The following is a 16,610-nucleotide window of genomic DNA, read 5'->3' on the forward strand; positions in this document are numbered from 1 at the left end:
TGTCCCAGAGCATTTTAAACAAGGACTGTCCTGATCTTGGGTGCAGTCGATATGGAATTTGCATGTTCTCCCTTTAACTGTTTCTTCCGGGTGTTCTGGTTTCCTCCCACATGCCAGAGATGTGTTGGTGGGTTCATTGCCCGTTGTAAGTTATCCCTCGGGTTGGTGGGTTGCTGGAGACCTGGGAGTTGACGGACATGTGAGGGAGAAGAGGTTGCAAGGAGGATTACGGGAATTGGGACTGGTGGGATTGCTCTGAGAACAAGCACAGTGAGACCCCATGGCCAGGTAATTAGTGTTAGTGATTTATGTTTGCAAAATCTACCTTGTTTTTCTTTGAAATGGCATGATGAAATCTTATATCCATCCTGAAAGGCACATAAGAGTCCAGTTTCAAAATCTATCTATATATTCAGCCCTCCTTTTCTATAACACTGGTCAATCTAGATTTTGCAGAGCCAAGAATATTTCTGCAATACATTTTGCTTAATGTGAAATATTGAGTCAGTTTTCAAGAAGTCTTTGTCCTGCTGCATCCAAAACATAACGGTCTTTACCTTCAATCTAAACTTAGCAATGCGGTTCTCACTCAGTCTAATTTCTAGATACTAGTTTGGTCGAGACTGGATCCAAACTCTTGTGTAAGAATGCCAACAATTGTGCCTAAATTCACAGGCCACCAAACATACCAATAGACCCACCAGTGAAAATGTTCCCATTGTTAAGCTATTCGTCACTGGTTTTCCAGTTGCAAAATACAAAACCCAGCCATGGAATTCCCTCGGCATACAGTTAATCTGTGGTCCCAAAGTTTGAATGTTGCTAAATGTTTCTAACATTTAAAGTATTCAAAATCCATTAAAAAACAAAGTATACCAAAACGTTAGAAAGCAATAGGATGTATGAAAATTATCTACATTGAATCAAATAAGCCCTTCTCCCCTGCAATCATTTCCTCTAACCAAATGGGTGGCCTTGCTGAATCTGTACAAGGACTAACTTGGCACAGGAATGTTGAAGAGTCAAGTCAAGAGTGTGTTATTGTCATATGTCCCAGATAGAACAATGACATTATTATTTGCAGCAGCACAACAAATTGTGCTGGGGATCTTTTGTAACTGTCAAGGTTTGTGTAAAGCAGCAACCATCCCAGTCGGGTATTGCTGGCTCATTGCCCTGCTAGAGGGCTCAGCCTAGATTTTGGAGTGAGGAATGGAAGGGTGGGGTGCAGTGGAATTGGGAAGAGATGGGAATTGAAAGCTAATGATTGATTTATTCTTTTGTTTCACAGGGGCTGGAATGACTACTGGATATTAGCTATGCAGAGCCTGAAGATGACTATGCTCAAAAACCATGTTTAGTGTGGTAGCTTGGTTTCTGTGGATGTGGACAGATTGAAACCAGCAAGATATCAGTACAGTACTTCATGCCTTCTTCCCCCCCCCCCCCCCCCCCCCCATTTCCCTTCCTTGAATTCCCCCACCCCTTCTTTCCTGCGTTTCTTCCCTCAGAGACCTCAGAATAGACTCTTATTGCAGAACTTGCGAGATTGGACATATAACGAGTCTAATCGCCTGCCATACCATATACATAACGAAGAAAGTGGTTTCTGGTTCCAAAACTCAGTGTTGCGGAAATGGATTCTTCCAAATGGACTCTCTGCCAAACGATAGATTGGAAGAACTTGGCCCTTTCAGTGTCGCTTTGCACTTTGCCCTGAGAAAACGGGGATGAAGTCATTTGTTGGAACATTTTGTTTCTTTGTTTGGGTGCCATATTGTTTTACAACGACATGTGGAATTTTTCAAAGCTTGGTATGTATTGGGAAGCAGTATTCTGTCAAAACTTGTAAAGGTGCCCTGGAATTTGGCTCAATTTCTCTCATTTTCATTTAGATTATTATTAATGGATGCATGTTCAGCACAAGGAAAACAGTGCATCGAATGAATTCCTAAAGTTGGTGTTTTTTGAATGGGGTGGGGGGTGTTCTTTTTTAAAATATATATAATATATATATAATATATATATGATATATATATTATATATAAAACTAACAGTAAATAGAAGTGGTAGCTGCTTATATATGAAAATTACATGCATTTGAGCTGTGTCGAATGTAGCTAGTTGTATATAAATGTTGTGTGCTAATTGTATAGTAACCAGTTTGAAGCTTCTCATGGTTTTTAACCCCTTTCCCTTCAGTGTTCCTGAAACTAAATGAGGGCTATGTTGCACTAACTGTGAAAAGCATGTACTTACGTGTGGACTGCTGTGCCCCGTACCTCTTTAGAAACAGGGCCACTACTGTGTTCAAGAGTGAAACCCAGTTTGATTTTAAATACAGATTAGTGACCTCATTTCTCTTCTCATTTCAAATATTTTCTTTTTACAGGAAGATGTGGAAGTCCTATTTGAAATTGTATTTAAAATTACATTGGATTTATTAAGGAAAGCTTTTTCATTTTTCTCTACCCCCCCCCCCCCCTTCCAAACTCCCACCTCAAGCCTCTAGTATATAATTAGGTGCAGTTCTTGGACCAAGTAATTATTGACTATCTTTGTTTTTGTACATATTCTGGAATCCTCCTAGTGTTTTAGCCTGATGTGGTCATCTGCTACCTAGCTGCCAGACAAGCTTCAGACTAAATAAAATGATTCTCTCCTCCTTCCCACAGCCTTTCAAAGAAAGGTTGCAATTTCCTAGAGCACACGTTTTGTAAAGGTTGAAAGCTATGTTTTAAGACATCTCAATTAACATTATTATCTTTGCAGAAGCGGTTTCTGCAAGTATTGCCTCTATAGTTTGTGTATGTTGCAAACATTGTCACGGCCAAAGCTCAGATTCTGTACTCTTCCCCCTTCTCTCCCCTGAGGAGGGGATTCAACTGCTTGTGTTTTACACATTTTGAGAGACAAGGCGTCTGGTCCCACAAAAGTTGGTGTCTTGTTTGTATTTGGGTGTATATTTTGTAATGCTTTAATTTAAAGACCTGTTTTGAAGTCCTATGCCCAGTGTGTGCTGCAAAGGAATCTTTTTTTCAGTTGGCAGCTGCAGAACCATGTAGCAGGAATGCAAGGAACCGAGGATTAAGGAACTGTTTGACATTGGCTGTACTCTACGAGTATGCTTAGTGCTCACAGCTGTGGACCCTGCTGAGGGACAGTCCGGCTGATGCTCTGAAAGTGCTGGGATATGATGATTATGTCATGTAATTATGTTTGAAACCTCCGAACCCTGCCATCTTACCAGTTGAAATAAGTATATATGTCGGGACAGTTCATTACGACTGTTATAAATGTACAGAAAATTGTTTCAGTTCAAGCTTTACCGTGGAATGTGCTTAATAAATTCAGTTTAAAAAAATGACTGAGCTAAACGGAGCAATTGAATGTGCAGAGGGGAGTGTCCTTCACAAAGCAGGAGGCTCGTAAACCCTTGGGTGATCTATAGTAGATCATCCCAACCGTGTGTTGTCAGTAATACTGTTGACGCAATGTTATATCTGTCTTGTATTCATTTCAACAAGGTAAGTTCAGGGGTGAGCTAACCCAGGCCATTAAGTAGATATCATTATCGAGTTGGTAGATTAAAAATACACTATTTCCCTGGGTAGAAACATTTAGGGTAAGGGGGCATAACTTTAAAACTAGTTAAGCAGTTGAGTAACTCAGCAGAACAGGCAGCATCTCAGAAGGAATTATATTATTAATTATTAATTCTATTATTCATAGAAGGAATTGGGTGACGTTTCAGAGTGAAGGATCTTGACCCGAAACGCCACCCATTTCTTCTGTCCAGAGATATGCTGCCTGTCCCGCTGAGTTACTCCAGCATTTTGTGTCTATCTTCAGTGTAAACCAGCATCTGCACTTCCTTCCTACACATTGAGCAGTTGAGTAATGGTCTCGGGAAAGGGTGCTTCCAAGGGAGGTGGGTGGAGATCTGGAATTCCGAGATTTAAAGAATTTTGTGAGGTAAAGATATTAAGGAATTTGGAACCAAGGAGGGTGAAATAATGAATCAATTATGCTAAAGTCAAATGGTGATCAAGACTGAAGAAATGCAAGGTCTATTGTACGTGTGGAGTCCTCAACTTGTGTTCTGCACTGTTCCAAGATCTACTTGTTGCAGTGGGAAATGTACATACAGTAAAGGGTAAACCTCAGCTGTAAGGGACCTACCTGTGTGCAGTGAATACATGCTCTTCATCCATATTCCAGCCTTGACTAAACTGGACAACTTTGGGTTGATCCAGTCAAGAATGTTCCTCCAAGATTGAGATTCAAACCGAATCGAACCATCGTTAGACGGAGTTTTCCTCTATTCCGTCTGATCTGCATCCACGATGGAATTGCCTGGGAATTCGGAATCTTTTTGGACAAAAATATTCCATTATTTAAAAGTTCTACATGGCAAAACTGGGGCACTAGCAATTGAGCCTGGACACAAACTGACATTCCAGAAGAGAGCAAAGTTTTTTTAACTGGTCAATCAATGCTAGATAGAAAAGTTAACTTTGAATACATAAACTGTAATAGCCAGTAATTGAAGCTCTTGGAAGCCGATTTATGACGTTTTTCCCAAATAATCTGTTCTTTTTAAATTTGTTTTCGGCAAAATCATTCTTCTATATTTGTGTACCTCCAAGAAAGTTCTGAGCTTAATTAAAGCTGTTTTTAAGCTTGAAGTTAATTTGGGCTCAATTAAAATTAATGAATGTCCTTGGTGATTTCCAAGAGGTGCCACCATTACCAGTCAAATGTGCTGTTGTCTGGATGCAATCTGTTTAGAGTTACATTTGGTTAAGAGAGTACAACAATACAAAATCTATGGGACAGGTTGCCATTCCTCTCGTCAGGTACATGACAATCGCTAAGAGCTGCCCAAAGTAATCCTGCCTTCCATACAAGGTCTGACCCCTGGGGAGGCACTGCTGTTGAGCAAACATCCACGTACAGTTAGAAACATAGAAAATAGGTGCAGGAGTAGGCCATTCAGCACCCCGTTCTGGCTTTTCCCCCATATCCCTTGGTTCCCTCAGCCCATAGAACTAAATCTAACTCTCTTGAAAACATCCAGTGAATTGGCCTCCACTGCCTTCTGTGGCAGAGAATTCCGCAGATACACAACTCTCTGGGTGAAAAGTTTTTCCTCATCTCAGTCCTAAATGGCCTACCTCTTTTTCTTAAACTGTGACCCCTAGTTCTGGATTCCCCCAACATTGGAAACATTTTTCCTGCATCTACCCTGTCCAATCCTCTAAAGAATGTTATATATTTCCATAAGACACCTTCCCATCCTTCTAAATTCCAGCGAATACAAGCCCAGTCGACTAATTATTTCATCATTTGTCAGTCCCACCATCCCGGGAATTAACCTGGGTGACTCCCTCAATGACAATAATGTCCCTCCTCAAATTAGGAGACCAAAATTGCACACAATACTCCAGTTGAATTGTTTCCTGGAAGTGCATCAGATCCCTTTTAACCCTCCAAGTGAAAGAATTGTTTCTTGCTTTCTTCTATATTACTAAAAGTCTGATCTTGACCACTTCCTGGTGTTCTGTATATTGATTTTAGAAAAAAAAAACGCTGCCACTTACGGCTGTGATTTTTGGCCATCTTACTCAGAGTCCCCCTCCGCTGAGCAGGACAAGAGGATTTATTAGTGTTAAAAAAATGTTGAGATTCTCGCTCCTGAAGGCCACGCCCCTTCCGGAGGGACTATAAAACCCGGAAGTGTTGAGTGCCCTCCTGCATCTTTCCCAGTCTTTCGTCAGTCTCTGCAAGATGGGGCAGTGAGAGGGTCACTTCTCTCAGTCTGAGCTGTAAATAACACTGAACACTTGTCAACTAAACTGTGAGTGGTTTTACTGACCTGCAGTGCCCTTAATGTGGTGGTTTGAAAATATAGTTTGGAAATGCTAAAGCTGTGTTGCCTTTGGTTTGGAAATGCTAAAGCTGTGTGCCTTTGGTTTGGAAATGCTAAAGTTGTGTTGCCTTTGGTTTGGAAATGCTAAAACTGTGTTGCCTAATTAAAGTTGCCTTGCCTAATTAAAGTTACCGTGCCTAATTAAAGTTGCCTTACCTTCTATATAAGTAAAAGTCTCATCTTGACCACTTCCTGTTTGCGCTTTATATTGATTTTAGAAAAAACGCTACCATGTATGGCTGTGATTTTGGCCACCTTACTCAGAGTCCCCCTCCGCTCATCAGGTGCCGAGGAGTTTTCCCATCGATGAAAAATAAGAGTTATTTGTGTTTAAAAAAAATGTTGAGATTCTCTTTCCTGTCAATCATGCCATGAAGGCCATGCCCCTTGTGGTGGGAGAGGGAGGGACTATAAAACCCAGATGTGTGGGCGTGGCTCAGTCTCTGCAAGATGGAGGAGGGAGTGTCACGACTCGCTGTCTTTAGTGGCCTTGTACCCTGCTTGAAATGGTATGAAACTGCACTTGAATTTGGTGGCCTTGCATCCTGCTTGAAATGAAATTTCAAGGAATGGCCGTGAGTCAACTGTCAGCCCACCAGCCATGAGTGAGTGCCAGCACATCAGGCTTGAGTGACTGAGCCGACAGCCCAATAACCCATTCGGCCCACAATGTCTATACTAGCCCTCTGTAAACCAGTCCCTTCAGCCCACAACACTCATACTAGCGCTCCAGAAAGCCCCCCCCCCCCACTGGCCACCAATATTGGAATTGGTGGAGAGGTGTAATATTGCGTTGGGGGACCAGCCCTCCCGTGTGATGCTGGGACCTAACGGGTCCCACTTAGTCTAGTGTAATCCTAAAAATAACCAATACTTTTCATCCTAGACCCCAGTTAAGATATCTCTGATAAGCGAAATCGATTCTTCCTTGTTGCTCTATCTAAGCACTTCATCGTTTGATAAACCTCACTAAGTCTTTCCTCACCGCTTATGTTCCAAAGAAACCCAACCCTATCCGTCCAAACTCATAACCAAATTTCTCCCAATCCTGGTGACATCCGAAAAAGTCTCTCCTCTAGAGTCCCACCATCCCTCTAATGACCAGAAACCAATGCCTACTCGAGTTTAGCTGGTCTAGTATACTTTTCCAGTATTACATTGTCATACAGCGTGGAGAAAGTCCTTTTAGCCCACTTTGTCCATGCTGACCAGTGGACAACCACCTGTATTAATCCTATATACCAGTACTTGGCCCACAGCTTTCTATGCCCAAGTATTTAAGTTCATTTTGAAATGCCTGCAATGATGTTGGCAACTCAACTTCCACAATTCTCTCAGGAAATGTATTCCCCACACTCTGGGTGAAAAAAACCCAACTCAGTTGGTCTGAGCAAGGGTCTCAACCCGAAACATCACCCGTTCCTTATATCCAAAGATGCTGCCTGTCCCGCTGAGGTTCTCCAGATTTTGTTTATCTTCTGTGTAAACCATGCATTTGCAGTTGCTTCCTACTCTGATCCTCTCTAAATCCTTTGCCCCTTGCCACATATCTATTCCGCTAGTGTAATTCACCTGTGATAAAGGGAAATATTGCTCCCCTCTCGATATCTTTTAGTCATGTTCTCTCTTAACCACCTCCACTCCAGGGAAAACAGAACAGCCCAGAGAAAAACTCCATCAATTGCCCCTGTACTCACTCCAGCACCATCACAACCTGTTGCATGACCAGAACTGTGTGTTTCTTGAGCCGACGTTTGATCAATGTTTTATTGCTCTGGAAGCAGTGTAAGATTAATAAAAGAGGCCATTTTGTTAGCGTCTTTTATTTATCAGGGGCTACACTCGGACTGGTACACACTTCTGAGTATACTGTAAGCCCTCAAAGATTGAAGTTATTAAAAACAACAAATATGTTAAGTTATGAGCAGTGCTGATACAATAGAACAGCATAGGGAATGTATTAACTCGGATTAGCATGAGCAATATGGAGAGGACAGATTTTTTTAAATGCTTTCAATCGAACTTTGTTTAAGACCAGGGTGCAGCCTGGACTTTGTCTTAGGGAATGAAGCCAGGCAGCTGGAAAGAGCATCCGTGGCTGACAATCTCAGTGGTAGTCATCAAACTTCAGTTATACTTGGCATGCTGATGACAAGAGAGACAGAGTCCTAGAACAATATAGCATAGAAACAGATCCTCTGGCCTACCTTGTCCGTGCCAGTCAAGTTGGAATACTGGGCTGCTCCCATGTACTTTCATTTTCCTATCGAGATATTTTTGTCTAAATAGAGTCACATGGAATGGAAACGGCCCTTTGTCCCAACTTGCCCATGGTAACCAAAATGCCCCATCTGCACCTGTCCACATTTGGCATATATCCCTCTAAACCTTCCCTTTCCATGTTCCATGAACAATGTCTGAAACATTGTTCTCGTACACCTATGGCAGCTCGTTCCGTAAGCCCACCACACTTTGTATGGAAATGGTTGTCCCTCGTGTTCCTGTTAAAACGTTTCCCTCACTTCTCACCTTACACTTTGTCTACTGGTTCCTGATTCCCCATGCCTAGTGAAAGGTCTCTATGTATGTGCATTTACCCCATCTATTTCCGCCATGATTTTATACACCTCTTTAAGATCACCCCTCATCCTTGTGTGTTCCAACGGGGAAAAGAAAGTGCGAGCTTGTCCCTCAGGCCCTCAAGTCCTTCTCAAAATCTTCAAAACTGAACACAATACTCCAAATGCAGCCTCACCAACGTCCCGTAGAACTGTAACAAGACATCCCAACTTCTATGTAGAAACAAGGAACCACAGATACTGGTTAACAAAAAAAGATTCACAATGTGCTCGAGTGTCTCAGCAAGACAGGCAGCAAGATCGGAGAATATGAACACAAAGTGCTAAAGCAGGTAGACAAAAGTGCTGGAGAAACTCAGCGAGTGAGGCAGCATCTATGGAGCGAAGGAAATAGGTAACGTTTTGGGTTGAAAAGAAGGGTCTTAACTCGAAACATCACCTATCCATGTTCTTCAAGGATGCTGCCTGCTCTGTCGAGTTTCTCCAGCACTTGGTCTTTTTTGATCCCATCTTCTATACTTGATACCCTGATCGATGAGGCCAATGTATCAAAAGTCTCCTTGCTTACCCTATCTACCTGTGGCAACACTTTTGAGGAACTATGCAGCTGCCCTCCTAGACCCCTCTGCTGCACCACACTCCCCATGGTCGATCCCTCTGCTGTACAACACTCCCCAGGGTCCTCCCACTCACAGTTGAGGTCCAGAACCCTGATGCAGTCTATCCGGTCCAGGTGACTTATCTGCCAACAGACATTTCAATTTTCCTAGCACCTTCTCCTTAGTAATCGCCACTCCACTAACTTCCTCCCCCTGGCTCTCCAGGATTGCAGGCACGTTGTTGGTGTCTTCCACTGTGAAGACTGATGCAAAAAAAAGTTATTCAATTCCTCTGCCAATTCTTTATTCCCCATTATTACTTCTCGTGTCCACTATTGCCTCTTTTCTCCTCTTTATATCCGTAGAAACTCTTGCTATCCTCTTTTATATTATTGGCTAGCTTACATTTGTACTTCATCTTTTCTCCCCGTATTGTCCTTTTATTTACCTTTTATTGGTCTTTACAAACATCCCAATCCTCTGGCTTCCCATTAATCTTTGGAATATTTGCCTTCTCTTTTGTTTTTATGTTGCCCTTGACCTCCCTTGTCAGCCAGTTTTATTCTCCCCCTGGAGTTTACTTTTTGGAATGAAATGCTCTTGCACCTTCCAAATTATCCGCAGAAATTCCTGCCATTGCTGCTCTACCGTTATTCCTGCTAAAGCCCCTTTCCAGTCCATCTTTTCTAGCTCCTCCCTCATGCCTCGGTTGTCCCCTTTCAAGCTGTAATACCGACACATCCAATTTCACCTTCTCCTTTGCAAATTATAGGTTAAATCTTATCATATTGTGGTCACTACCTCCTAGTTCTCTTATTAAATCTGGTTAATTGCACAACATTAAATCTAGAATTGCCTTATCCCTGGTAGGCGCCACTATAAGCTGCTCCAAGAAACTATCTCGGAGGCACTCTACAAATTCTCTCTCTTGGGGTCTTCCTTATTATCAAAAGCTGCCTGGGGTCCTGGAGTTACAGCTTGCAATGGCTAGTCACTGAAAGCGTTTCATGATCGTAGACATCAGAGCCAATGGACTGTTATGAGGGCATGTTACGTTGCTTTAATTTGACACTTACTATTAAACCTTAGATCTTCACAATCTACGTTAACAGCTATTTTAATGTCATCTGTCAACTTACTAATTATTCCTTGTGCGTTCTCGTCCAAGTCATTGATATAGATGAAAAATAGCAATGGACCAACACAGCCGTGAGGTTTACTATGAGTCATAGGTCTCCTGTCCGAGAAACAACCTTCCACCAACATCCTCTGCTTCCTACCATGAAGCCACCTCTGTATCCAGTTGGCTAGCTCTGTGGATCCCATGTGATCTAACGTTACAGAGCAGCTACCATGCGGAATCTTATAACCAGCCTTGCTGAAGTCCACATACATTACATCTAACCCCTGCCCTTATCAACCTTCTTGGTTACTTCCCAAAACTTAAATCAAATTTGTGAGAGGGATCTCCCATGCACAAAACCATGTTGTCTCCAATCAACCCTGGTTTTTCCAAATACATTCCTATCTTATCGCTCAATCCTTTTCAGTATCTTTCCCACCACAGATGTTATGCTTAATTTCTCTAGCTTCCTGGTGGCCTTTATGTCTGATCATGCCCAGGAGATGTACAGTATTTTCCTTCATATGTCTTCAGCCATTCAGCATGTCTTCACTGTAATATAGGCTGTCTTTAACCATCCTATGTTCCTTAATCCTCATGTCTTTCTCCACAGTAAAAACATGGAGAGATATTTATTGAGGACCTTGCCCATCTACTGTAATTCCAATCATAACCAAAGATCCTATAGTGAGCAAGATAGATCACTCGACGATAAAGACGTAGTACGGCCATGGGCAGATTCGTGGGTCATTTTCGGCCCCATTTCCGTAACCGGCTTCTGTCTCCGTTCCAAAGATCCCATAGTGGAGCAAAGATACTAGTGCGAAGACGGAAGCCGGTTACGGAAACATCCTCGTAAAAATAAAAGTTATTTGGTAAAAATCTTCTCATTTTCAGAATTACAATTTATTAACACAAACTGTTCCCCCACAACGTTGATTACTCTGCGGGTCGGGTCGGGTTACTGAAATGGATGAAAAAAAGGCCCACGTTCCACTCTGTTGCGTACTACACGTCAGCCCATTGCATTTAGCAGGAGTGGACTATCTTGCTCCGCTATATAATCTTTGATCATAACTATAGATGGCTAGTTGGTTTCTGCGGAGCCCTTTTCTCCTGTTTTTGTTACCACCTTTTCCCTTAATATACTTTAAATCGTTTTGGTTTCTCCTTAATGTTTTCTGCAAGAGCTATCCCATTACTCCTTTTAGCCCCTCTGTATTTCCTTAAGATGGGAGGAGGGGGGGCCGTCAACAACAAAGGGGGAACTGGGAAGGGGGGGGGGGGGGGTGCTACTGGCAAGTTAGAGGGGCAGGCAGTGGATAGGACTGTTCGGTACTTTGGTAACTATGGCGATACTCGAGTACTGCCCAGGTTGTATGCAAAACAAAGCAATGTTGTGTCACTGTAGCTGTGACAAGTGTCATTCATTCATTATAATTCTGAAATACCCTTGATCCTTACCGCCTACTCCAGACCCATGCATCCTGTTTCTTGACCAGACCACAGTTTTGTTCATCATCCTTGTGTCTAACCTTGTCCTTTACTGTAACAGGAATGTGCATACCTAGAACTCTCACCATTACACTTGGAGGCATACCACCTTCCAGATGTCCATCAGCCCGAAAACGATCTGCTCCAATCAATTTTTGCAAGCTCCTACCTGATGCCATCAAAGTTTGCCTTGGCCCGATTTTAGAATTTTAATTTGTGGGCCTTCCCTGTCCTTATTCAATCTATTTTAAAGCTAATAAGATTCTGGTCACAGGTCCCAAAAGGCTTGCCCACTGACAATTCAGTCACTTAGGGCGGTGCAGTGGTCGAGTTGTTGCCTTATAGGACCAGACCCCCAGGTTCAATCCTGACTATGGGTGCTGCCTGTATGTTCTCCCTGTGACTGCATGGATTTACTCCTGGTGTTCTCATCCCCTCCCATATTCCAAAGAAGTGCAGGTTTGTAGGTTAATTGGCTTCTGTAAATTCTCCCTAGTGTGTAGGATAGACCTAGTGTACGGGTCATCGCCGGTTGGACTCGGGCCAAAAGGCTGATTTCCATGCTTAATCTCTAAACTAAACTAAATTTTTGTCCCTGAGAGTAGATGAAGCTTTGCCCTCTCCCTTGTAGGACCCTTTACATATTGCTTACGGGAACTTTCCTGAACACATTTGACAAATTCCACCCTATCTCAGCCCTTGGAACTTAGACAGTCCCAGTCTATATTGGGAAAGTTAAAATCCCCTACACTTACAACCTTATTAGCCTTGCACTTGTCTGCAATCTCCCAACATAATTGTTTTTCTTATTCTCATTTACTATTTGGGGGTCAATAGTACAATTCCAACAAGGTGATCATCCCGTTTTTATATCTCAGCTTCATCCATAGAGCCTCACTGGACAATTGCTCAGTAATGCCATCTTGGGCGACTGCCATGATGTTCTCCTTAATCAATGAAACAACTCCTCTCCTCTTTTGCTCCCATCTCCACCTTGCCTGTAGCATCTATACCCTAGAATATTATGCTGCCAGTCCTATCTCTCCCTTAGCAAGATTCTGTAAAGACTGCAACCCCCCAGTACATGTGCCTGTCCAAGTCTTGAGTTCATCTGCCTAACCTGTCAGGTTTACAGCAATTTAATACCAAAATCTGTCCTCGCTCCTTGCCAAGCTCCTACCTATCCTGATCTAATGGACATTCACTTGCATACTGACAGCCAGCCTCTCACCTGCCTCACTACTGCATTGAATCTTGCCCTTCAGCCAATCTAGTATAAATCCTCCCAAGTAGCACTTGTCAACCTGCCTGCCAAGGTACCAATCCCCCTCCAGTTCAGAAGCAACCTGTCCCTCTTGTACAGGTCATCTCTGTCCCAGAAGAGAACCCTGAGGTCCAAAACTCTGAATCCCTGTTCCCTGCACCAATTCCTCAACCATGCAACCACCTGTCCTAGCTTCCTATTCCTACCCTCACGAGCACGTGGCAGCAGGAATAAATTGGAGATTACTGCCCTTGAGGCTATTTAACCTTTTGGCCTAACTCCCTATATTCACTGAGTAACACCTCATCCATTTTCCCACCCCTGTCATTGGTGCCAACATGCATGACTGTTCTGTGACTGCTGAGAGACATCCTACAACATGGAGACAAAACACCATCATGGACATAGACATGAAAAGCTGAAGTAACTCCGTGGCTCTGGAGAAATGGAATAGGTGATGTTTCAGGTCGAGGCCTTTCTTCCGACTAAGTGTGGGGAAAGGAAAATGAGAGATATAGAACAAATGAATGTAAGATATGCACAAAGTAACGATCAAGGAAAGGTGGAGCCCACAATGGTCCATTGTTGGCTGTGGGCTTGGTGATAACGAGTGTTACAGACAGTGAAACTGAACAGGATGAAAGTGAAACTAGTCCAACGACTAGGGTGGGGGAGGGACGGAGAGAGAAGGGATGCAAGTGTTACTTGAACTTGGTGAAATCAATATTCATACTGCTGGGTTGTAAGCTGCCCAAGCAAAATATGAGATGCTGTTCCTCCAATTTGCATTGGGCCTCACTCTGACAGTGGAAGAGGGCCAGGACAGAAAGGTCAGGGTTGGAATGGTGGGGGAGTTAGTGTTGGAGAATTAGGTGCTGTATGCGACAGCTGAAGGGGTGGAAGATGAGGACTAGAGGGACTCTGCCCCTGTTATCCCTCCCATCCTGGATTCCCGTTTGCTGCACGGACTCTCCTTTCTGTCCTCCTAACAAATGGTATCAGGTCGGGTCTGGGTCGGCGCTGCGGACCCGGTGGCTGAGGAAAGGGCGCCGTCAGGCGGTCAAGGTCGTGCAAGTGGCCGGCGGTTGCGGACGAGGTCGATGAGGATGCAGGTGCTCGAGGTTGGGCTGGTGGTCAAGGATGGGTCGGCGGTGGGTGCTGGAGGTCGGAGGGGCAGCCGAGAACTAAGGAGGAACCCGGTGTGTGTGGGGTGGGACCGCCGAGAACTAAGGGGGACTGCAAATGCAATGGTTAAAATATGGCTAGTGTTAAAATGGAATACTTTGTCACTTTATGTGGCGACCCTTTGCATACCTTAGGTATTGATTCATCGATTAATTCTCGTCCCATCTTATTTCCCTCTACATAACTGTGCCACAGAGCCAGACTTGGTGATGCAGACCTGCCAGCCTCTGCCGCTGCTGCTGCTTACTCCTAAATGGTCATCATCTCAACATTATGCAAAAGGGTAGACTTGTTGTTGAAGGGAGTGGCCACTGAGGATTCCTGCCCTCTCAACCTTCTCTGTTTCCTGGTGCTCACCCATCTGCTGTCTGCTCGTACCGGAGATGGGACCACGGCACCACCAAGCCTAATCTAATGGCAATCGTACCCCATCGGCTCCTATTCTCCACACAGCTTTATTTCTTAGTCAAATCATCACTCTAACCAGACACCTCATCACCAACCTTTCTCTTCATTCTCTCCCCTCTCTCCCTCCGCCAGTCTTGCTTGAAATATTGTTAAATAGAAATCCAGCCCGGATTTATACAGGTGTTGCTGAACAGTAATAGCAGGAATCGCTGCGTGATGGATAGTTTAATAAGATAATGCATGCTGAGAATGCTGTGGGGATTTAACTCGTCATTGTACGAGCTATTTGCTTGCTAAATCCATCTATTTCCCCCTGGCAACATGCCCCTTCCCTAAAGTGTTACTTTAATGAGTTGCTCCAGTTATTTCCTACACTTTACTCTGGTGTTTTTTTGAAAAGCAAACAGATTGGGAAAATGTCTGTTATTTAAACCACTTTTCTGGATTCCATGTTTCCTTGTGGTGATGCCACTGGTTTCTGAGGGAGGACTTGATATGTTTGTTCACTGCCTCTCCTTGCCTCACAGATCCATCTATAGGCATACCCTATATGTTATAGGAAAGGTGTTCAGCTGGAAAGAGCGCAGAGAAGATTTGTGAGAATGTGGTCAGGACTTTCTGACCTGAGCTACAGGGAGAGGTAGGGCAAATGTGGAGGAAGGAACTGCAAACGCTGGCTTGTACCGAAGATAGACACAAAATGCTGGAGTAATTCAGCGGGACAGGCAGCATCATAGGGGTAAGGAGGGGAGGAGACAGCAAGGGTAGCAAAATTGGGGAGAATTCAATGTTTAATGACATCCGGACGCAAGCGTCCCCAGGCCCGGAATATGAGGGCTTTAAAGGTCGGTCACATGGGAGGGGGACGTTTGGAGCATCGGCGGCTTGGAGGGAGAAGGAATGGGGGACGTTTTCGGGTCGAGGCTAAGACTTCATTCCTTGGAGCGCAGGAGGCTGAAGGTTGATTTTATAGAGTTGTACAAGATCATGAGAATAGATAGGGTAGATGCAAAGAGTCTTATAGCCACAGTAGGGGAATCGAGAACCAGAGATCGTAGGCTTAAGGTGAGAGGGGGGAAGATTTAATGGTAACCTGAGGGGCAACATTTTCGCACAGACGGGTGGCGGGTATCTGGAACGAGCTGCCAGAGGAGGTTCAGGCAGGTGCTATAACAACATTTTAAAGCCATTTGGACATGTACATAGATAGGAAAGGGAAATGGGGCAAACATGAGCAGGTGGGACTAGTGTAGATGGGGCATCTTGGTTGGCATGGGCATGTGGGGCCATTACTGTGCTATATCACGCTATGATTCTCTATGACTCTGACTGAAGAATCGTGGATGGAATGTATCCTTGCCAATAAAGGTTTGCTCCAGGATCATGCAATGGATGGTAAAAGGAACTTGTCAAGATCACATGATGAGATGTAAAGTAACGTCACCACGTTCCAGTTGGCCCTTCCCAACCTGCTGAGGATTAGGTAATAGAGTGGAAGGAGAGGGACAGGGTGGAGACATTGTGAGCAATGTGGCATTGTTCAGCACAGAATACTGGTGAAGATAAGGGGCCTGTCCCATGACCATGCGACTCCATGCGGCAAGCGCGACCTAACGTGGTCGCTTGAGCCGTACGGCCTCGTGGGGCCGGTCCCACTTCGATCGCCGGAGCCGTATGGAATTGTGCAGAGCTGGTCCCGACATCACGCGGGGCTCCGAAAAACTGACCGTGTTCAAAAACTTAGCACGGCAACAGCCTGCCGGCCCGCAGCCGCCTCGACACCGTACGCACCGCCTTGATGGGCGTGCGCAGCGTCTCGACGCCGTACGCACATCTTGGCACCGTACGTCACGCGCGAACTTCCCGCGGACTTCGCTCGAACTTCACGTCACTCACTAGACCTCCGCGCGGCCCCCGCTTCAGGTTTGGGCGCGCTCGCCACATGCAGGTCGCATGCTCGTGGGACAGGCCCTTAAGGCTGCTGTGGGGAAGTGCAGTTCGGAGCAAGTGCAGAACGCCACATGTT

The 16,610-nt window shown here is 44.3% G+C and overlaps 1 protein-coding gene across 3 annotated transcripts in view; it reads left to right on the plus strand.

Annotated features, from left to right (window-relative positions):
* The window catches only part of LOC129701415 (F-box/WD repeat-containing protein 11), a 171,766-nt gene extending 166,048 nt beyond the window's left edge, over positions 1 to 5,718 (plus strand). For 2 of the 3 annotated variants that reach the window (XM_055642568.1, XM_055642570.1), the window contains exon 14: positions 1,292 to 5,718. The gene's annotated coding sequence lies outside the window, so the exon portion shown is untranslated. The remainder of the gene's footprint in view (positions 1 to 1,291) is intronic. The other variant, XM_055642569.1, reaches the window with a different exon arrangement.
* The last annotated feature ends 10,892 nt before the right edge of the window (positions 5,719 to 16,610 follow it).

The sequence above is a fragment of the Leucoraja erinacea genome, chromosome 11 (assembly GCF_028641065.1).
Source record: "Leucoraja erinacea ecotype New England chromosome 11, Leri_hhj_1, whole genome shotgun sequence".
NCBI classification, from domain to species: Eukaryota; Metazoa; Chordata; class Chondrichthyes; order Rajiformes; family Rajidae; genus Leucoraja; species Leucoraja erinaceus.